The following is a 22,874-nucleotide window of genomic DNA, read 5'->3' as shown; positions in this document are numbered from 1 at the left end:
CAGGGTCATCACCATTAGAGACAAAATGTTAAACTTAAGCAACCCTAAGTCCAGAAACCTTTAATGAACAGATCTTCTATACTGTGACACAAGTGTTAACATTATCTAAAAGGAACATAGTATGAGCAGTCCATGAGAGATCTAGGGGACTGCATGTACTGCAGTCCTGTTGGCTGAGCAATCTCCTGAGTAATTACTGTCTCTCCTCACAAACCATGAAATGCCACAATGTGGTGGAGAAGAAGTTTCTTGTGAGGTCTTGAGTTTTGATAAATCCCAGAGGACTGTATGCACAGTGGGGATGCCGAGAGTGTACCTACAGTTGCAACACCTGAGCAGCAGGGTCCATACAGGACTCTGCCGGTGATGTGCAAATACATGGAGAGAGGGGCTCTGGCTCAACACTGTTTCTTTGGATGGAAACCAGAGTGTTCAAATGCTCAGTCCTTTGGAACTGTCAGTGGTCAGGACAAGAATTGGCAGCTCCTGGTCTATTTTCTACAGCATGGCTTTCACTTACCTATGACTGCTGCTAATACCAGTCTAGTAATCAATATTTAAAATGTCAGGAAACTGGTTTCCTCACACCTGCTTAGAAGTTGTATACAAAATGCATACTGGCATATATTAATTAACTTCTTTCTATTTTTCTCTAGGAAAATGATAAACAATAAAAAAGGATTCATTTTTTTATGGATTAGTCCTAAAATGTCAGCTGTACCTAGCGAATGGAATAAGAAGAATGTAATTAAACATCTGTTCTTTCACTCCTAGTAATGACTTTAAAATAGCCAGAAATTCTGAAGGTTGTGGCCATGGTAACAGACACTAGCTTAGAAAAAAGGAAATATCTGCAGTTATAATTGAACATAAAGATTGCTCATCTCCTTCCCTGAGCTGGAAGTTTACAATCAAAGCTTTGACGTGTGTGCTAGTCCCTCTAATATAATTTCATCCTATGCCATGTGGCACATTTATTGTGAGAAACTACCATATGTATAAGAATAGGTATATGTAGTTCAAATTCTACATTCACTCTTATTTGAAGGAAGAAAAATTGCTCTTTTTTGGCAAGGGGCTGGAACAATTCCTGGTAAATGCTTTTGTGGAAAATGGCAATGCAGCATGATGGAAGTCGGCCAGACCTTCCCCTAACATGCAGCTGTCTTCCTCCCTTAGATCAGTAAGTGATAGCTCCTCACATCAGAGTGAAGGCCAGCAGCTACAAGCAGCATTTCTGCAAGATCTTGAAAAACTGAACCTGGAGAACTCTTTGGCTTGTCTGAGGGAGAACTGACAGAAACAGATGCAATTCCTCAAAACCACCTTCCCTTATCACACCCTACTCACTGGCCTACTGCCACCAGTGCCTTCTCTAACACTGTCCTGCCTGTGGCAATGGCTTGGATTGTCCACCCCACCTTTCATCCCGCCAGGCATTGCAGATCCTCAGGCACTAGTGGAGAAGAAGACCATTAATCAAACAAAGCCCAATAAAATAAAAATCACATCAGATAGGGGCAGGATAAGCTGAGGCAGGGGTGGAGGGGGATAACACGGATGTGTTGTGCACAGAGCTCGTAACCAGATGACTGGATGACTGGAACCGCTTGCACCAAGAGCCAGCACTGAAGGAAAGGGCTTCTCTGAGTGCTTTATACACCTGTGTGACAACTATTTTAAATGGAAGCTTGTAACCAATGTGCATATTGGCCAAAGAATCCAGGCAAAAAGCATTTGTCCACTCAACTTCCTAGTATCAACCTTGGTTCATAAAAAAATTGCAAACACTCCTCTTTGAAATATGTGTGGTGAAATGAAGATATGAAAATAAGAAGAAAAAGGAAGGTCTGGGGAGCTGGTGCTGCTGAACCCTACTGAAACCACCGACTAGTATTTTTGAAGGCTTCCTGTAAACCTTGTCTGAGGTTCACATAGAACTGGGGTGAATCTCAGCTGCTGGCTGGAGACCAACTGTGAAGCTGGTGCAAGTAAATAGGCTGCTGCAGCTTTCTGTGCAGGCAACAGTTATGGGCAGGCCACGAGTGTCTGAGAACGTCGCCTTTTTGTGTGTGATTTCCCTTTGAACTGCACTGTAAGCACTCAAACAGCACAAACAGCACTAATTTATTTGGATTTTGGTAATATAGAAGCTATGTATATTTTTTGTGCGGGTTTCCAAATGAACAAGATACCACTGTCTCCTTAATACACATGCTTTTAGCACACTGTTCAGAGCATTGTACATAAAGGAAGACAACACACTAACACATGGATCTTTTTTTGTCCTGATCAATGACTTAAAATTATGTTAAACTAGCATGTACCAAGAACATTGCTGGAGCCTGCTATGTAAATGCTGCCTTTCAAATGTGAAGACAACCAATTGCTCAGGGAAGTTTGGTGTAGCTTGAGAACTCCCCTACCATGGCCAAGAGAAATAAAGCTACTGCCACCAGCATTACATGGGCTTCATGCCTGTGGTTTCTAACAATGCCATCCTTGCAGCATGGCCAGATGAAAAATTTAATTCAGTGAAGTTGCATAAGAAACTCTCGTCTCACTAGCAATGCAAGGCAGCTCAATCATGAATGAAAATCAATGACCTGTTAAAACTTGGGGGTTGGTCTAGATGACCTTTAAAGGTCCCTTGCAACCCTAACTGTTTTCTGATTCTGTGACTTGTGATGCCTTGTGGGAGTGGAGAGCACAGAACACCTGACTGCCTCTGTGCACAGCTGCCCTATGCAACGCAACCACCTTATTCCCTGGGGCTTGACCACACTGTGGTAGAGCCATTTCCACCTCTGAGGTTGAAGGGATGGACAAGTTCAGACATTCTACTGCTGAGGTGTGAGCTGTCATCCAGCCTAAAACGCTCAGCTCTTGGGACTTCCTTACTGGCTGCAATCTCTGTCCCTCTGTTGCTGCCACAGGAAGCCTGTGGGTGTTAAGCAATTCCCAGATGCCATCTGACCTTGGGCAATGCCCAGTGCATTCAACCCTCCCTTACTCCAAAACATGAACAAAGCCCTAAGATGTCTACCCAGCACTGCTGTGCCACAGGCTGCTCTCTCCCTCCTCCTTCTGATGCTGAGGTACAACAGCCTATATAAATCAGCATCTCCTGTGCCATCAGGACTCAGAGGCTACACCTGTTTCCAGTTCAAAGGTCCAGGGACTGGACTGGCAGTGCTTGTGGCTATCCAAAACTCATGGGGAGAGTAGGGTGGTCAGGAATTGAAGTGGTGAGGGAGGGGACAAGGGGAGGCAGGTCTTCTCCTGATGCAGGACAGCACTCCTGTTATTTTACTCGAAGGGCTTCTCAGAGCCCTGGTCCATATGACCTTTCACGTAAGCTGCAAAAGAGTGACAGCAGATGCTGGTACCCAGAGGGAGGAGAGATTTAGTGCTGCTCTATTTCCTTCCCTGGAAGATTTGCTTTCAGAGTGGGAGGTCAGAGGTGCAGAGCAGCACCCTGAGGGAAGGCTTTCTTGCCTGCTCCCCTGAAGCACTGGAAATTGAATGGAGTGTGCCATGAAGCCTCACTTCACTGGAGCTTTTATCTTTTAAAATTAGGTTAGGAAATTTATTGCTACAGTAGCTTAATCCCAGAGTGCATTATCTGTACACGTGATGGACTGGAATATGAGCTAATTCTGTCAATAAAGTGACTGCCTGCATCTCAATTGTCAGATACAAGGAATTCAGTCTTCCCTTTGAGGTCCTAAGCAGCTGCTGTCTGGTACAGTCCCCCCCTATGCTTTTGGTTTGGATGCTTCCTACATCCAAGTTTCTCAGCAACAGATGATGCCCTGGGAAGGGAGTAAAGGGAGAGAAACTTGGCTCCAGGCACATGGGTGCACACTGTGACTCTGCACTAGCCAGTAGGTTGGCTTGGGGGCTGCAGCTCCCAGGGACATCTCTGACTGATACCATGAGCTCTGTATGCACTGGGCACCCAGCCGTCTGGCTCTGCTTATCTTCAGCCTGTGTCTTGTATCGACAGGAGAGGCAGAGACCAGCAAAAGTGTTCCCTCTGTTGGGCTCAGATCAGCAGGGAGCTTCTTTGAAGAAAGGGATCTGCTGTTGGGCATTCACAGCTACAGCCCCCAGTTTTGCGTGAACAGAGCAAGGGGGCTGACTGGGTCAGAGCATGTGTGCAGGTACACACTGCAGCTTTGAATCTAGAATCAACCTTTAACAAGTTATATCCTTTGACAACAGCTCAGGAAGGGATCATTTTAATATCAAACTCTCCACATTAGTTACCTACAGAAAACTCTGGATTCAGAAACCTAAATTTCACTGTCTCTATACAAGTTGTGGAAATCTAGTCAATATCATCTCTGGAGTCCAGACAGTGACTGAGCAAACTCCAAATTCATGGTCTGGTGTCAGGCAGGAACAAAAATATCAAAGACTTGTTTCATAAAACTGTTTAAGTAGAACACAGTCTCAGTTTGCTCAACATCCAATGTCAAATTGAGTTATATAATTTCTTCTTGATGTGGAGTTCATTTTAGCAAAAATAGCTGGAAAAATGCAACCTCATGCCAAAATAAAGCCTTTTCTACCTTATTGCTCAGCAGACAAATCCTCAAATCAATTATTCTTAGAGCTGCATCCATGATAAGCAAGTCCACCAAACAAGTACGGTGAAGTCTGGGGTGCCATAGGAGTATCTGGTCCTCGGCTTTACAACATCTCAGATGTAGCACTAGGTCAAGGCTTTTCAACCAGCCCTCAATATGAAAAGGTGAAAGCTTATTCTTCAGATCAGACAAGTCTCTAATGTTCGTTAAAAAGAGCTAAATTATAATGCAGGGAACAAACTTAACTAGACTAAGTTCATATTTCTGAAGGCTTTTTTCTCTCCTTTTTCCTCTTCCTTTTTCCTCTTCTTTTTAAAGGAACTAGTTCTCATTCAGTTCATTCAGTTCTCATTTATACAACATACTCAGAAGAATCAGCTGATAACACTGAATATCCAAAACTTGAACTGCTCATGGAAAGGAGGACAAGGACTGCTTTTCCTGTCATCAAAAGGGCAGCTAAATATTCAGTAATTTCTTCTCTGTTGCTCTATTTGAGCCTAAAAGAGAAGTAGCTCTGTTCTTTGGTTTGGGGGACATCAGCACCAACTTCTCCAAAAGTCTCTAAATGCTTTCGCACAAAGAAGAAGAGAAGACAGTCAGATCTTTGTTAGGAAACACAAGGATATGTTGCGGGAGAAGTATCACAGTCTTAATTGAAGAACTAGAAGGAATGTTTTAGGACTACAAGATATTTATATATCTCACAAATTTTGAATGTAAAGGGTACAAACATAATTTTTGCTATTCATCTGCAGGCCAAGATCTGATGGACACAGGCCAGAACACAAAAGAATTTTCACCCCATTCCAAATTCACATTAAAAAAAAGTGCACTAAGTCTGAAAAATAAGTGTAGTCATTTGAAACTTGAATTTGGCTTCATAACCCACTGGGAGACTGAAGCAGAGCAAAACACATCTGCTAACACCCCGACTTGAGTTCCACAATTGGCAAGTGCTACTGAAGAGAGGTCTCAGACTAAAGTTGTAGAAATGTTAGAGGTTAGAACAGAAGTTTTCTTGGCAGAACTGACCTTATATGGAAACCCTGTAGAAAGTCTGCCTGCTCTGGCTTTCGAACAGGCACATAAGTACTCATTTTTAATAGGTATATAGATGTATTAGGCGTATTTGATTAAAATCAAAGCAAAGAATTTCTCTAGGGGATGTGCTAGAAGAGTCAGGCAGATATTTCCTCTTTATGGATCATGGGTTGAAATTAAAGGGGAAATCTCAGGTGAAAGATGGTTACAGTAGGGCTCTTACAAGATGAGTCTTGGGATGTATGTAGTTGCACGTTTTCATTAATAACCATAATGCATAATCTCAAAGCAGTGCAGTTACTGATGACACCAAGGCGAGAGGCACCATCAGCTGGAAAAGCTAAGACTACCACACAAGAAGAATGGGATAGTTTTAGCACTGGAATAGTGCAAAGAGAAGAAATTCGTTATTGCAAAATGCAGTATATGAGGGACCAGTAGGAAGAATTGATGCTTTTAACTAGAAATGAGGGAGCAGGAGGAAGAGCTGGAGATCTTATATAGTCACAAGATAACAGGAAAACACCAATGTGACATGTCCTGCAGGAAACAACTGATGCTTTCCAGTGAACCTGCTGAGACTGATCTGGTGAGTCCATGGAGGGTGAAATACCAATACTAATGAAAACACAGCAGATTTTGGAAATATGAAGGCTCACCTGCATTACTGTAGTACATGGCCAGGAAAGCATGCTGAGGAAAAGGGATTTTGGGCCACAGTGGCTGTAGAGCAGGGCTATTAAGCCAAATAAGGGAATGGAAAGCCTTTGCTCTCAGAGGAGACCAGAGACACTCAGCTGTTTAGCCCAGCTAAAGAAAGGCCAAGAGGGGATATGGTTGTAGTCTATAAATACATCAGAGGGGGTAAACACTAGGGAAGGAGAAAAACTGTTTAAACTGAAGGACAATGCTGGCACAAGAACAAATGAGTATAAACTACCCATAATAAATTTTGGCTGGGAATGAGAAGCAAATCTCAAACCACTGGAGCAGGGAAGTCTGTGGAACAGCCTTCTTCAAAGATCACAAGACAAACAGACTAGCTCATGTGAAAATGCAATTTGAAAAATCCACAAGTAGGATGTAGGATCTACATCACATAGATACCTGCAGTGGCCCAGAGGAGTCAGGAGGCCTCCTACTGTCCTGCCTTCTTCTGGAACCAAAAAAAACCCAGCGTGGTTCTTACAGCGGGCAGAGACTTTCTGGCACAAAGGAGAGCCAAAGGCAGTGACATTAAGTAAATATGTTTGCAATACCTTTGTCTTGTCTGCAGTATGTAATCACCCACCACTACACATCAGTCAAGGGCAGTGGCATGACTATGAGAGGAGGTTTATGCAAGCAGAGGAACGAATACCAGAACACAGCAGACAGGTCAGGAAAACTGACCAGCTCTGTCAGCTCAAGCGTCAGACAGAACTGAGAGCAGCAATATGATTACTGCAAAAAATTTAATTGAAATTAAGATTTAGTAGTAACCTCAATAAAATTCACAGCTGGTTGGGCTTAACCTTGAAGCCAAGAGGATTAGCAGACTATGTTGTCCAAATCGTGAAATAGCAAGTTTTTTATTTTCTCTGAAAGGGAGTTATGTGCCTGGTCTCTATTCAGTATTGATGGAGTAGAGTAATTCACGCTTTCTACAGAGTTTTACTTCCTTATTGTGATCCCTTTGTTTCCTCTAGGGAACATAATAACTTATTAATATAATATTTTTTTTTCATCTGAAGACCTCTGACCACAAAGATTATTAGCTGACAGCTGTATTTCAGTGTTGACTGAACTGATGCACAGGAAGAGGGAGGAAACAATTTTTTTCATCTGTTTGCCTTTTTGTATCAGCTGGTCCTGTGTTCCCAAACCAGTTGAGGTCAGTTTTGAAGGTTCCTGGGTTGGCAGAGACTCACAGGGAAATGGCACAGAACAGACTTTCATCAGATATTTCTTGACCCTACCCAGGCACAGAGGCTGTAGGCACCTAAACCTCCCAACAGCCATCCTTCTGCCCCAGGGCATGCCCAGGACTGTCTCAGATGTGACACTGGGAAGGCACCATGTTGCCTCATGCTCTCTCCCAAGCCACACCATGACAGACATGGAGGAATCCCTCTGCTTATCAAACCTTCACTCAGTTGTCAGACATTCACTTAGCAGGGAAGAACACAGTGGCAGGGAGCTCTTGTCCTAGGATGCCACCTTGGACTGAGCTTTCCTTTTTCTTCCTCTGAAAATTGTCTGCCCAGGATGATATACTCATTCTGGTGAAATACTAGTAAAGTACAAAACAACAGTGAATGGCACCAAGGCACTTCACTTTGTAAAACAAAAACAAGCCATGCATGGCTCTGCAAGCAAAGAGGACCAACACAGTTCTCTGCTACCTGATGAACTTCCAGAGGGCAGCACTGAGTGCAGTGAAACTGATTAAAGGTGAGATGGAGAGATCAGCAGCCCATCATCTGAACTCTCTGCCTAACTTTGGCTATCTCATGAGTTTCCCCAGCGCAAGAAAAAACTACTGAGAACAGATACCACAGTACCTAACAAATCCACCTAACGTCAATTTCTCTTGGGTGTAATATAGTTAACTGCTGTTCCCATTCAAACTACCAAATCTAATTACTTTATGTAACCACATTAGATGGAGAAGGTGCATGCTGCTGATAGTTGCCTAATGGGAACATAGAGTAGATCTTTCTTTTGTTCACTTATAATTAAAGTGATCTTCTTTGTATATTAGATTCAGTAGTTTATAATGAAATGCAATAAAGATTCCTTGAGTAAATCACATTTTTCTTAATATGTTTATACAATTTTATGAAGTCTTTTATTGATTGGAGGAGGAGCAGTTTCAGGAATAATGTGCTTAAACAGACATGACAAACTGTTCTATTACCCAGCACTTCTCAAGGCTAATGCCTGAAGTAATGAGCATGTCTCACAAATGGCGCCACTTCCATTTGTGCCAGACACCTGAGAGGTAGCGATCATAAACCTCTGCAATAGATTTGGTGGGGGATCTCAGCAATGGCTGGGAGAAAAAACACTCACTGTGTTGTCTGTGCAGACAAATTTAGCACTCTGTGAAATCTTGACCAAAATTACCCGCCAGCAGAATTAGGTACCCAACTTTAAATAGCAAGGAGTAGGGAGTTACGTCCTGTTCAGCATCAGCATTTTGGACAACCCTGATTCTTCAGTGGAAAGATTGAAGAAAAATGTAAAATATGACACAGAACAAGAAATGCAAACACTGATGAAACACACAGATGGTCGAATAGACTTTTATTATCAGATGAAACAACAGTGTCTTAAAATAGGATCACATTTGAGTTAAAAAATTAACAAAGTCAAGGAATTGTAGATTGGAGCCAGGTGCTTAGTGGAACTAGAAATTTAAGAACGTTTTTGCTTTTATATGCTGATTCTTGAAAGAAACACTTGTGTTCATAATTGTGAAAGAAATATTTCCTGTTGTTGAGCTTTCTTTTGAGAGACATATTTCTGTTTCACTACCAAGAGCAGTTGTGGAGCTATAAATGCACAGCAGGCTATGGAAGACAGATCTTTAATTATACCTATCCTTCCATGAGTTCACTGGGAGCCAATTGCTCAAGGCTAATAAGGATTAAAACATATTCAATGACTCTGAAAAAATGTCTTAATGCTAGTCTTCCTAAATCCCTTGTATTATGCACAGCAATATGAGCAGCTCCTGTTTGCAAGTGAAAGGGGAAAACCTTATCCTTTCACACAGTCATGCCCAAGTCCTGCTTCACTAGAAGCTGGGATCCTGCCTTGCTAAACCCCGCTGTTCAGAAGTTTCCAGCCAATATGCTCATGCTCTGCAGGACTGTGATGTAAATCTGCAAATAATATCAGAGTTCCATGCAACGGTTTCCATGAAAACACCTGCCAAGACACGGTAGTTGGTCTCATTCATCTGACCAAGACAGCCACTGACACTAAGTGATTTGCCTGTGGTGACAAGTGAGTCCGTGGAGGGGTTTAAATGAGGCCCCTTGCCTAAATAGTCCCAGAGTGATAGATTTTCCCATCTACCAAGTGACGTAGCCTAACTCTGCTTGGCATCTGATAAATTAGCTGCATTTACAGCACATAGGAAGGTGGAAGGCACGTCCCATCCCACCGGCCGCATGATGGCCACAAAGACAGGAGGTTGCTGCACCAGGACAGAGGCTTGGGCAGCCAGACCTGACTGGGAAATCCAGGGAAAGTGGAAAACACTCCATGTCTAACAGAGTAAGTAATTAAAACAAACAAACCTACCTGAAAAGCTGCAGGCAAGGAGATAGGCAAATGCTCCCCTGGCTCTCAAATCCTACCGATGTTATGCTCCAAGGTCAAAACCATAAAGGTTGAATTCAACAAAACCAGAAGTACTGGAAGAAAACTGCAGTCAGAAATCTCCTTTGCTTTTGACCTCTTTCAACCCTGAAGTTTTATGAAGAGAGCATCTGGACACCACTTCCCTCTTTGCAGAGGGAAACATGAAATACCTGGCAGTGCTGTGTGGCAGAGACAGTGCTGTGCATGGGGCTGGGGGACTGGGCAGGCCCCTGGGGAGCTGGGAGGGGTGTCGTGCAGTGCACAATGCTCACTTCAGGCAATGGTGGGTTTGGAAAACAGATACTAGGCGTGACACAGCATTAGAAAAGTGGATCATGTTGGTCTCTCATTGAGAAGGTTAATACAGATGATAATTATTTACTCATTCTAGAGAAACTGCAGAGCAGAAGAGGTGTAGTACTGGATACTGACCTCTGCAATTTTCACATCTTAAAATCAAATGGATTGTAAACTAGAAAAGGATTAAAACTGAACCATACGGGGGGAAGTGTGTGTACCGAGATACAACACGAAATCAGCATCAAACCCACACTCTTTAAAGAGTCAGGTCAGCTGTCTACATGATAATGTCCCTCTGTACAGACAGATGAGTAAAGAGCCTGTTTCTCTGTAGATCAAAGGTTTTTCTTTATCCTTCCTTCCAGCCAGATTCCTCGCTTCTTCCACTTTGTTCCTATTAGAGCCCCACTGCTTTGTTTGACAGACTAGAACTGCCAGTCTTTTTGTCATGCTCCAGTGGGCTGATTTCCTGCTGGTGGCTGTGGTGAGAGCTTGAAGCTCATGGGCTCTACCTAGACCTGGGCTTCAGAAAAAACACTTTTCTATTCTTAAGGCTCTTTTTTTTCTCCCAGGATCCTCTTTTTTTTCCTCACAGGATTCCCACCCAGTTATGCATGATGACATTTGCTACAACATTTGTGACTACAAAGTAAATGCATTTGGGTGCCTTTCTCAGCATGGAGGACCAACTGAAACAGAAGTTCCCTCACCCATGCTATTGAACTCTGCACCCTCCTCAAGAGTGACCATGTGCCATTTGCCCCATGGAAGAGGCCCAGTGCTGCAGGGTGGGAGGATATGAACTGGCTGAGAGCTAAACGGATAGAGACCACTCCAGACAGAGAACAGTTTCAAGTACGTTGCTTTTGGTGCTGGAGTTGCTCCCTTTGTCATGCAGTATGAACACAGCCAGCAGCCATAGTACAGACACAGCCATTATCTCAGGAAACTGGATAGTTTGTCACCTACTTGAATGTTAATGCCAAATCAAGAAATACCAAGGCTTGGGGGAAGCAAACTCTTACCTAGTGGGGGATATTGAGAGGGGATTATGAACTAGACCCAAGGCTCGATCATTCGGGACATGGTCAGCAAGTGGTCTTGGGCTCGGTTATGGGCTTGCTGTGGCTCTGAAGTGGTTTCAGGGCATTTGCATACCAAGGAGCTGGACTGAATGCCAAGGAGGGCCAAATGCCCCCATGGGGCTCAGTCCTTGTACACCCAAATACCAACCTTGGTAGGCTTGACCCTTGCACCCCAAATCCGAGCTCCTATTGGCTCAGCTTCCACCTGCACTAAGCAAACCTGTTGCTGGGGTTATTCCTGATCTTAGACCAGAGAAGGGGCTGTGGTTCAGCTCTCCACCACCCCATACTTGGACAGCAGCATCTCTCCAATAGGCATGTGACTCATCTGGGTCTGGCCACCTCCTGCTGGCCTTTCACTATGGCTCTGGGGATTTCCACAAAGAGGCACGTGCTGCTGGATCTGGTGGGTCCTGTGTACATGCAGCCAGTGCCAGGGGCAGCTCATCCTCATCCACCCACAAAGGCCTCAGGAAAGCTGGACGATCTCCAGTGAAGGCAGTGAGAATGGGACATTCCTCTGCTCCTGCTCATCACTTGGGCGTCTGGCCAGCCACGGTGAAGATGAACTGCTGGGATGTGGTGACAGCAAGCTGCTGCCATGAGCATTTAATTTTTAATTCCTCTCAGGGCTTCTTTTCTACCATCCCTCCCTATAACCCCAGGGGAAGGTTGCTGGCACACATTTCTGGAGCTCATGGTGTTTGTGTTTGGCTGCATGCCTGACTGTGAGGGATGAGTGAGGGGTGTCATTGGCCAGCCCTGGTGCGTGCTGTCAGGGAGCCCCTCCAGAGCAGCTGCTTCCCCAGGCCAGCATTCAAGAATGGGACACACAAGGTGCTTAAAGGGCTGGAGCTGCATCTTGGCTCAGTGGGATCTGCCTGCATCATAGGTCCTGGGGCCAGGCTGCCTTGGGCTTATTTTCCCAAAAGCACCCCTTCCTTCTTCTTCAAAGGAGCATCCACCAGGAAGAAGTGCTTCTGGTCAAGTTGAGCTACAAAAATGCTGGACAGCATGAGCATGCTTCCTGAAAGACACCTTCCCACCTTGCTGGCCATGAGCATATCTCCCTGTAGCTTGAATCCACTCGGATGTGTTCAGGCTTCCCGTTTGAAAGAAAATAATAAATGTTTCTCTGCAAGGGCAGCTTCAAGCTGTGCGAGCCTGAAGCTTGCCCCCAAGAACCACCACTGAGACCTGTCAGGAAGGAATTACTGGGCTTGCCACTGAGGAAGCAAAATTGACTGAAAGACTGAAATATCCCTCATTGCAGACACAGGAGCACACAGCTGTCTCACTCAGGCTGCAGATCTCCTCCTCTCCCCACTCAAGCCATTCCTCTGCTTAAAAATGTTATTTTGGGAAAGAGATGAATAATGGGAACAGCACTGTAAAAGCATGGGGAATTCAGCAAACAAAAGAAAAGCTGCTATTTTTGAAAATGTCTCAAATTGGAACCGTGGCTTATTTTAACCCCTTATCTCCCAGCTGTCTCTCCACCACCCTGCTTGGAGTGCCATCCGCAAGCATGGGGGGAGCAGCACGCAGGAAAGGTCTGTTCTACTACAGGCTGTCAGTACAGGAACAACACCACACCCTGCTAATAACTGGCACATGGTGAACTAATAGTGAAATACATTCCAATTTCTAATCAGACACTTTGAATAGAGGTGGGGGTTTCTGCAAGGGTCCCAGTGTCTAAGAAAAAGAGAAAAAGTGAGGTAAGCAGTCATCCTGTTTCTGTCACCTTTTGTCACCTCTGAAAGAATTGTATTTTTCCAACTGAACCATCACATGCATTATGTGTCCATGGTGAGCACTGTAGCTCTTGCTGCCCCTGGTTCTCAGAGAAAAGGCCATCATTGCAAGAAAAGAAACTGAATCTGTCAAGGCTGCAGATCCAGGTAAATGGTATAAACTTATCTTTAATAAATTCACCAAGATTCCCACGGAGCTGGTGTGGAGCATGTTATATTGCTGTTTCATCAGCTCTCATTTATTCTTGCCACCAGTGTGACCAGATCTGTAAGGTCTCTTTGCAGCCCTGGTCAGAGCTGGCATGACTCTCCTGCCTGCAGCATTCTGTGCCAAGGGGAGGCACAGGTGACATCTGGACCACCACTGCAGGTGGTTCTGCAGTTCCTCCTGACAAAACCAACCAGACACTTTCCCTTGTGGGCTAAAACCTAGCAGAAGAGAGGTAAAATGGGAAACAAATGTGGTGGAGCCACTGCCCCGATGAGGCTGGAGGAAGAACGACCGAGGTCCGAGCTCATGTTTTCAGTTCTTAAAGTGATCCTTTTCTGCTTGAGCACTGCTGTGCATGTTGACCAGAATTCCCAGGGATGCCACGGAGTCAGCAGCAGGGACAGGGGCTGCTCTTTCACAGGTAATCTCATTTCTTAATTGTCAGAAAAGAGTTCATTTTGTTTCAGAAAGAAGACTCTAAACACTGCTCCGTGGATTTTCCTTTCCAAGAGAAGCATGAGAAAGCAAAAATCTGTTTTTTGTTCAGAAAGAGAAGAGTTCCTCTTTGCATTGCCCCGACCTTCCCAAGTCCCAGCACTTCTGCCTTTCACCAAGCTCTGCTTCTCAGCTTTTACCTTAGCGGTGACAAGGGGGACTTCCTTAGCAGGAATCACTCAGCTCCTTCATCAGACTCTGATAGCAGAAGTAAAGCAAAACAGAAGTTTCCACTACCCAGTAGCTCTTCAATAACTCAAAGACCACAGAGTTCCACACAGACCTCAGAGCTGTAAGTGGTTTAATAGCATATGCCATCAAACAGTACATGTCTTGCAACTCACATTGGGGATTTTGATTAAGGAAATCCTCCAACATAGCAAGGAGGAGCTGTGAATTCTGATAATGTTCTCAATTTTTAGCAGTAAAGTAATTGAAAATGAAGGGTGAAGTGAAATAATTGAAAGTGAAAGCTGTGTGCTGTGTCAAATCAGCAATAATGCTCAAGCAAGAGGAAAACGTGGCTAGACTTGAAGATTTATCCTTGGCCAGCTGTAATTTTGTACTCTTCTTGCTCACATCAGCCTGTGAAATAAGTCTTCAAAAATGCAGGCTACCCTTCTGATGGGACGGTTTCAGCCAGGTCACAACGACTTTATGTGAAAAGCCTCACACAACATAAACAGCAATGAATAGGACACTTGACAGACAGGTCCAGAGGACAACAGATAGTGCTTCTGCTGAGATATAATTGCTCTAATTGGACCTGGGCTCACTAAGATGGTAAGGCTAAAGAGGAGTCTGCAATCATGCTGCCATTCTGCACAAAAGAATACTGTTGTGATAGGAAGCACACAGCAGTTATGGAAATAATCAACGGCTTTGTGCTCGCTTCACCCTGGTATCTTGGATTTGCAATTAGGAACACGCACACAACATGAGCAGAATATTTTTTTTAGAGTTAAAGGTTCTTGAGGCTGAATTGCTTGATGAAGTCTCTTTGAGTGTTATTCAGCTAAAGTTAGACACTTCAAATGAGCTGGATCCATTGTGTGTTTGCAGTCCTGGAGGAGACACAGAAAGGTCATGTGAAGCATAATCTGCCTGCTCTAGGAGCAAGGGAATTTGGTAAGGAAAGAAACCAGCTTTGATCTTCTTCAGCTGTAAGTTGTCTTCTCTCAAGTGATAGCCTATAAACCACCTGGTCTGTTTGTCTAATAAAACCTTTGTACGTGTATTCTTGGGTGTCTCCAAAACCTGATCTCTTCTATAATACAAGAACAAGCACAAAACTATTAAAGACAAAGCCTCTGTCCAATAGCAGCTACTGCACAAGAGTTGATTGTACAGCATTCCTCCAGTTCTACTTTGAACCAGCGCTTAGCAGAAAGAGCAGCCCTGTAAGCCCCTGTTACATGACACAGCAGCTAAACAACAGGGCACCACTGCTAACGCAGGAAGCATATTTCACTCTCCCAACTCCTTCAGGCAGCTCTGTTTCACACAAGTCTTGTCTGGCCTGTTCTGCAGATGCCCAGGGACATGGGGCAGTGCTGCCAGAGCTCCCTGCATGGGCAGACACAGCAGTGTAGAAACGACAGTAGCCTGCCCTGGCTGCATCCTGCCAGCAGCCAGTCAGTTAGTCCTGCCAAGGGCTCTTCTTCCCACTATGTCCCATCCCTCCTGGTCCACTATTCCCCTGTGGCTGGACAGCCTGGCTCTGGCCCACTCCTTAAGCCACATTCTCTTGACAATGAAATTCAGCACACAGCTAAGAGGCTTTGTGACAAATGTGGCAGGCATAAACCTGTCTCAAAGCCTTTCAGCTCCCATGTGCAGACAAAGCCAGTTGAAATATTTCCTCCTGCTCCTCTGCAGTTTCTAAGTAAATGTGCAAAAATTTGGATGTGATGCTCAGGAACTGCTCATGCCTCACCTGCAAACCAGCACTTGCACCCCAGGGGCTACTTGTCCCTAAAGAGCCAACCTAGCTTACTGCACCCTCCCTAACAGAAATGGTCATCTCCAGTGATGCCCTGAAGCTCCTGCCCTCTGTTCACATGGCAAATACCAGACATAGCTTGCAGGATGTGCATCATGCAAAATGTGAGTGATGGGACAGACATCCTCTCCAGCACCCTGGAAAAATGACAGGGCTGAGTGCAGGTGGGTGTAGGAAGATGGTTCTGGGCAGGCACAGAAGATGGTCTTGATCCTCAGAGCACACTGTGGGTGACAGTGTCCCTGAGTCACTAGGAACCATGTCACCAGCCAGCCCATTTATCCATGCAGTCCTCGGTTCACAGGTCCACACTTCTCCTTTTCCTGTCCTGACATTTCCTCTGGTGTAGCACTGCGACTGTTTCTCGGCAGGACTGTGACAGATGTATGGGGGCATCAAAGCATCAAGTATGCCCCACACTCAGCTTCTGCTTCCTCACAATGTCGGCTTTGCTTTGGGCATCACAGGCTTAGTTCCACATAGGGACCTGCCCAATGCCTGAACAAGGTGGTGGGAAAAATTGGCGACAGATGATGCCCTCCCAAGTGTTTGTCTCAGACAAAAGTGGACGGGATTTATCAACACAGGCCCAACTGAAAAAGACATGATATGTTTGTCTCCAGCTAGTATGTCTATGGTAAGCCAAAGACTGCAACAAGAATAGTAAAAACTGTAAAGATTGACACGAGTGAGATTTATACAGACAAAACTTTGCACAACACTGTGAACATGTATATTGAAAAACCTTGAATTACAAAAGGAGAGAAACAGACCTAAACTGAGACCCATCCTCAGCTCTCTTCTGTGAAAGGAGGCATTGCTTGGGAATTCTGGGTGCTGGGCAAATTAAAACCAGCATTTCAGACCAAACGACAAGCTTCTTGGCTTTTCTGCATGTAAATCAGATCCTTACATTATCTCAGTGTCATTTTGTGGCTGAAAGCAATTCAGCAGCTATCAGCACAGTCAGACTGAAATTCAGCAGAACAGGATCTGAGCCCTTCAGCTCTTAATGATTAGATATTTCTGTGGAAATGAATCTTATGAAAAAATGAAGTTCGGCAGAAAGTTGAAAGTGTGTGGAGACCACAGAAGGGACAGGAACTTTACAACTCAGCCTTCACATTTTCCAGCTATAGGATTTCAATATTTGCTAAAGTTGTAGTGAGGGCAGCTTCTTGACAGTGCTCCCTCTGGGAAATATCACATTCAGCAATTCCTGAATTACAGTTTCTAATTATATTTTCATACTGTAATGCTGTCTGAAATGCAAATTTGATGACAGAATAATTCGATCCATATAAAATAATTACAAAATTACTGTTTCTCAAACCTCAACTCATACTCCCTGCTATTTAAGAAGATAAATTTAACAGCAGCAAAAGTACAGCCAAAACATAGTCTATTTTTTAAACTGTTATCTGACTATAACTGTCTGCTTAGATTTTGGCTCACCATGGAAGATTATTTCTAAAATATGACTACCAAAAACATTCCAGAGTTAGGGTTTTTGTTGCTTTAGCTTGGAACCAACAGCCAGGTCAACTTTTATTTTGCATTCAGATTACCCTACACATGGCATCTGTGTTTAATTGGAAAAGCAACTGTTGGTTAAAATGCCAAATCTCTACTGCTGCTCAGCTGTCATTTAAACTAGTTGTTGCTAATGTTGATGCATTAAATTATCACAATGTAATGATTTGTAGCAGAGTGGAAACCAACTTAAGCAATTGTAACCAACCAACAGGTAATTTAAGATCCTAAAATTCCATACTGAAACATGAATTCCCACTGTCTGACAATTCCCCCCATCCCGAGGATTTTATTCCCCCGATGAATATTGCCTAGAGAGAGGCTAGAACCTTTAAAAAGACAGCAGAAATCACATTCTGTTTGAAAAAATTCAAGGAGAAGTGTTCTGCATTGCAAGGTTTTTTAGGTTTTACTATGATTCTAGCCTAAATTTAGATTGTCGTTGCCCATCAACCAGATGAAGGTAGAGCACACTTATTATTATGAGGTTATTATTATGTGTTATTATTATGAGGTGAGAGGCATGAACAGCTTCCATTTGTTTTTAATTTCCCTGCTGTATCCAGTTGTGTGAAAGAAGACATGAGGAGATCTCAGTCCTGCTGTTTTTGCCATGGTATCTCCTAAGGTGAAGTGCTCAAATTCCTCAGGAATTGCTGGTCTGCTCGCCCTTCGCCATGGACAAGGAGATTGTCAGAAGAGATCATCCCCTTCTCGTGTGTGTGCAAACAGGGTGACATTTGCAAATGACATAAAGGATGATGGGAAGTATGAGGGTCAGTCTAGCCTCCCTGGAAGAAGGTGGAGTGTCGACAAGCCCATGTGCATCTCATGTTTTTTCTCTTTACGTCAGAGAATTTGAAGTCCGAGCAATCTGGCAGTGGCACGGTTGTGGTGTTGGGCAGAAGGTAACGGATGGGCTGCAGCCACCTTCCCCTCTCTCGGTGGTTGCAAGGAACCTACAGGCTGTTTGTTCTTTTCTCATGGTGAGTGAAACCATGGCAAGGCACAGACGGTAGGATGCTTAGTGTTACATTGCCTGGCAACTCTACACACTGCCAAGGCAAAATCCAAGTGCTTGTGAAAAGGGTTTGGTACAAAAGTTTTCACTGACCAGCAGAAACAAGAGCATGAAATCATCGAGCAGAGGCATGCAGCTCCAGAATGACTCTCATAGACCCTTCCCTGCCCTTCTCCTGAGCAGGGACCTGTGCCTTCTCCAGTTGCAGACTCTGGTGCCGTCTGTGAGCTGCCTGCCTGCCTGCAGCTCATCCATCCCCATCTCCTGGACTGACGGGATGCCAAAGGCCCCGAAGATTTGTCAAGAGGGGACAGAGCTGTCACTCTGTGTGTGCGTGAATAAAAGGGTAAAAGCCTGTGTTACAGCAATGGTGCTCTCTTGGCATATTTCAGATAATTTTTCAGGAAGCTCCTGATCCTTTTGTCTGTAAACACCATATAGTCAAGAGTGCCGCATGCCCCAGGAGAGGGGCAGAAAGCCCGGGGAGTATGTCGGGAGCAAGGACTCCATGTGCACAGCAGGATGCATCCCTGTGCAACCTCAGTGGCACTCACCAGCTTCCCTTGTAACATTGTCTCTCAGACCTCTGCCACAACATGTCTGGGACGCTTCTGCTACAACGTGAAGCAGTTTATCATCCTCATCTGTCAGGTCAAGTTAGAATCTTTTGAAGACTTGCTCAGTATCACTAAAGCAAGATATGTCCATTCCATCTGGAGATGAGGAACCTATTTTAAAAATATTTCTAATTAATAGCTCTTGAGCAAAAGTTGCATCAATTATTTTTCCCCTTGCAGGTGTTTTCAAAACATCAAATGCTAGAGGACACTGTATTCAAGCCTAAATGAATGAGGATAAGCCCCAGCACACCCCCAGCATCATTGCCACACTGGTGACTCAAGTCAAGCCTGGCAGAAGACTGCAGCTATACATGGAGGCAAATCCTTCAGACATGAGAATGAATGACTTCTCTTGAATGGCAGGAGCTGCTCAGCTCAAATCTGTCCCCATACTCCATGCCCCAGTCCCTCACTGGACTTGTCCTGCCAGTATAAGGCGGTGAACAAGCAGATCTCAGAGGGTGGTGGGTCGCATTGACTGCTTCTCCCTGCCCTCCCCATCCACCCTGCCACCCAGAATCTGGAGGAACTCACATGCAGGTGAAAGGGTCGGACTGCTGTCAGCTGAAACATAGCTCCCTGTGCCAGCTGAGGAGAAGCCATGCCCAGCTCAGCCCAGGTGGGTCACCTGGGCAAGGACACCGAGAGCCCCACTCCCCAAGAGAAGGCTGTACTTGGGGTGCTATAGCACCTCCGCACCAAAGCTGCGAGGCTCCTGTAAACCTTGGTTAAAGTCACCCATAAGGAGTCAGTGCAGCGGCATCAGGTGAATAATTTAATAAAGAAAATGTTTAATATCTCAGCCCCCCAAAACAGTGATGTTTTAGGCACAAGAGTTGAACTGGAAAGAACTGATAACACCAAGTGAAATGATTTAAAGGTTTCAGATGCATTTATCCTCATTGCTCTGCTAAGAATGTCAAATGCAGTGAAATCCAGAGCATTAAGCCATAACTTTCCTTAGAAAGTGCCTTCAGGTTTAATGTCTGTCTTGGCTGCCTTTCTGAAAAAATTATTTATGCTTCATTTGATAACATTAGTATAATTTAATGGAATTTTTTTATCTTTTACTGCTCTGTGTTGTAAATTGTTTTGTAGTTCCACGATTGTTTCAGACAGGCAGCTGCTTTGGAGAATCATTACCATTATCAATAAACCCTTTGAACTTTGGGAGGAAGGGAACAAGAGTATATAATTAGAGAAGATAAGAACGATCTAACATACTTTTCCAGGAAACAATGCATACGATGCTTCAGCTGTAATCTGTTCTTAAAATGAATCTATATATTCCCACACAAACTCAGCCCGTGGCACTAAACTTCAGGAGCTCTGGGATCTCCTTCCCCACAACAAGCCACCTCGAAGTAAGTGCAGTACAGAAACAGACCTGAACTCCCTCTTGTTTTTACAAAAAGACACAAATAGCATTTCATTTTTCAGTCACTGTGGTGATTGAAAAATCATGCTGCTCATGCTGCGGTTCTTTTTTTTAGCTATTCTAACTGGTCTCAATGCACAACAGAAAAAAAAAAGGGAAAAAACAAGCCTTGTGTGTATGCGTGAGAAAAAGGACAAAAGCCTGTGTAGCCTGTGTAGCAGCAATGCTGCTCTCTTGGCATATTTCAGATAATTTTTCAGGAAGCTCCTGATCCTTTCCTCTGTAAACACTATACAGTCAAGAGTGCCGCGTGCCCCAGGAGAGGGGCAGAAAGCCCAGGGAGCGCGCGGGGAGCAGGGACTCCGTGTGAACAAAGATGATTTAAATGCTGGAACTTTGAGACTTGGATTTTACGCTGCACTGACTGCTGGCTTTCCCCTCACCGAATACACTGGGTACAAACCAGCCTGAAATGGGCAGCATTAAAAAACTACAAGTTCCAACAGAGGCATAAAAAAGCTGTAAGGATGCCCAAATCAACATAACACCTAGATATCATTTCTTTTAACTCCCGAATGCATTAGCCTAGGATTACTCGTGTTCATTTATATTCTTAAAGTGTCAAATGAGAACAATATAATTTTATTCTCCTTTCATGGATCATTAATCTAAATTTAACTCCGTTTTGTAGTCTGCACACAAAATTAGTAACTGGAAGCTGCTTTGCATTTATCTGAGTGCTGGGCTTGTTCATCAAGGCAAACTTCCAGCCAAAACAAACAAGGGAAAAAAATATCAGTCACGATAAGCTTTCTATTCTTTTTTTTTTTTTTAAAGGAAAAAAAATCCAAACCTGATGAGAACGTAAAGCAAATGGTTACCTCACACTGCAGAAATGCAAGTTTTTAATAGTCCATGCTCTGGCAGCCCCTGAGAATCAGCAGCGGCGGCAGCGGTGGCGGCGGTGGGGATGAATCCAGCATCCACCGGGTTCTCACAAGGCTTTGACTGCGCGGCCGGGACCACAGGCTCAGCCTCCAGCTGACGTCAAGGCGGCCGTCACATGGCCAGGCGCAGGCCCAGGGAGCACTGGTTGTCCTGGCAACCTCAGCATTGCTCCGAAATTATTTCAATAGGTCATCTGTCATACTGCGCGCACACTGGAGCCATCACGGGCGCCCGGACAACCCAAACACCACAGGCTTGCTGGAGCTGGCTGCGCCGGGGGCTGGTCCCATCCCAGACGCTCTCTTAACCCTGTCCCTGTAAGAAAACGCTTCTCTCTTCCTCTTCCTCCTGCATCTCGAACCTCCAGCAGAAAACAAAACATTATACACCTGGTTTGCCCAAGCAAAGGGGCACAAGCGCTGCCCTTCAAGTGTGCTGGGGCACCTCAGTGACATGCAGCTCAATGCTGTGCTTGGCTAGCTAAAATTAGGGTCTTTCTAAATGACACACAGCTGAAGTTTTATTCATAGCCACAGGGACACATTCTTGGTCACCAACATCTCTGCCCAGATTTGGGGCGAGGCAGCAGTGGTCCTTGCTGAAGTGATGTGGGGCAGGAGCCATGCAGGGCTGTGGGCCAGCCCCCAGAGCTGCCTGGCTAGCTTGGCCTCATATCCCTGAGCCTCAGCATCTGGTCCCTCTGCTAGCCTGCCCATGATGCCTCTCCAGCTGTTCCCAGTAAAACATTCCAGTAAGGGGGACAAAGCACTGTCTGTTTTCACCTAGTTCTGACTAACCTCTGAAGCTTTATCCTACAGGAAGAGACATCACGCCAGTGTCTCTGATTTCCTTGTAACTCTAGCTAAAATCCACTCCTTCCTCAAAATTTCCCTTTTTTTCTCTCTGCACTTCACCTTACCAGAGCCCCACAACACGTGCATGCACCAGGGGCAGGACACGGAATCTGCTGGAGAAAGGAGAGACTTTAATCTGCAAGAAGCAGGGAGGAAAGACAAATTGTCAGCAACAAGAAAATATTCCTGTGCTCATCTGAGTCAGTGATGGTTACTGTCTAGTTCCCAGGATATGAAATACCAGGAACCAACCTCAATAGATGTCTCTTGTGAAGGTGGAAGCAGATGTAAAGCTGCATGGGATCTGCAAATGCCAACAACTGGGGCATCCTCAGCCAAAATTGGCTTTGGCCCCTTTGCAAGACGGGAAGAGAAAATATTAGAAATTAAAAGATTACCTGAGATAGGGCATAAAGGAGTTCTGGGGAGGCCTTCCCCCCATCCAAGGCAGCGGGAGGATGGAGAGGACATGGGACTGGTGGGCAGTGGGAAGACCACTGAGTCCCCTTGCCTTCCTCTGCATCTCTCTCCTGAATGTGAGAGCAGCAGGTGTTTGGGATATTTAGCATCATGTCTGGATGAGTGGATGCCGAGGTAGATTCGGAACTGTCTGAACAGTGGAGCTCAGAGGGTTGTGATCAGCGGCACAGGGTATAGTTGGAGTCCTGTAGCTCATAG

The 22,874-nt window shown here is 44.8% G+C and overlaps 1 protein-coding gene across 1 annotated transcript in view; it reads right to left on the bottom strand.

The window, feature by feature from the left end:
* Positions 1 to 21,426, bottom strand: part of NCALD (neurocalcin delta) — a 58,370-nt gene extending 36,944 nt beyond the window's left edge. The window contains exon 1 of the mRNA XM_027692547.1: positions 21,276 to 21,426. The gene's annotated coding sequence lies outside the window, so the exon portion shown is untranslated. The remainder of the gene's footprint in view (positions 1 to 21,275) is intronic.
* Between the last annotated feature and the right edge of the window lie 1,448 nt (positions 21,427 to 22,874).

This window comes from Neopelma chrysocephalum, unplaced genomic scaffold (assembly GCF_003984885.1).
Source record: "Neopelma chrysocephalum unplaced genomic scaffold, ASM398488v2 Primary Assembly neopelma1_86, whole genome shotgun sequence".
Classification (NCBI taxonomy): Eukaryota; Metazoa; Chordata; class Aves; order Passeriformes; family Pipridae; genus Neopelma; species Neopelma chrysocephalum.
Note: the sequence above shows the minus strand (reverse complement) of the source record. Positions and strands in the feature narration are given on the sequence as shown.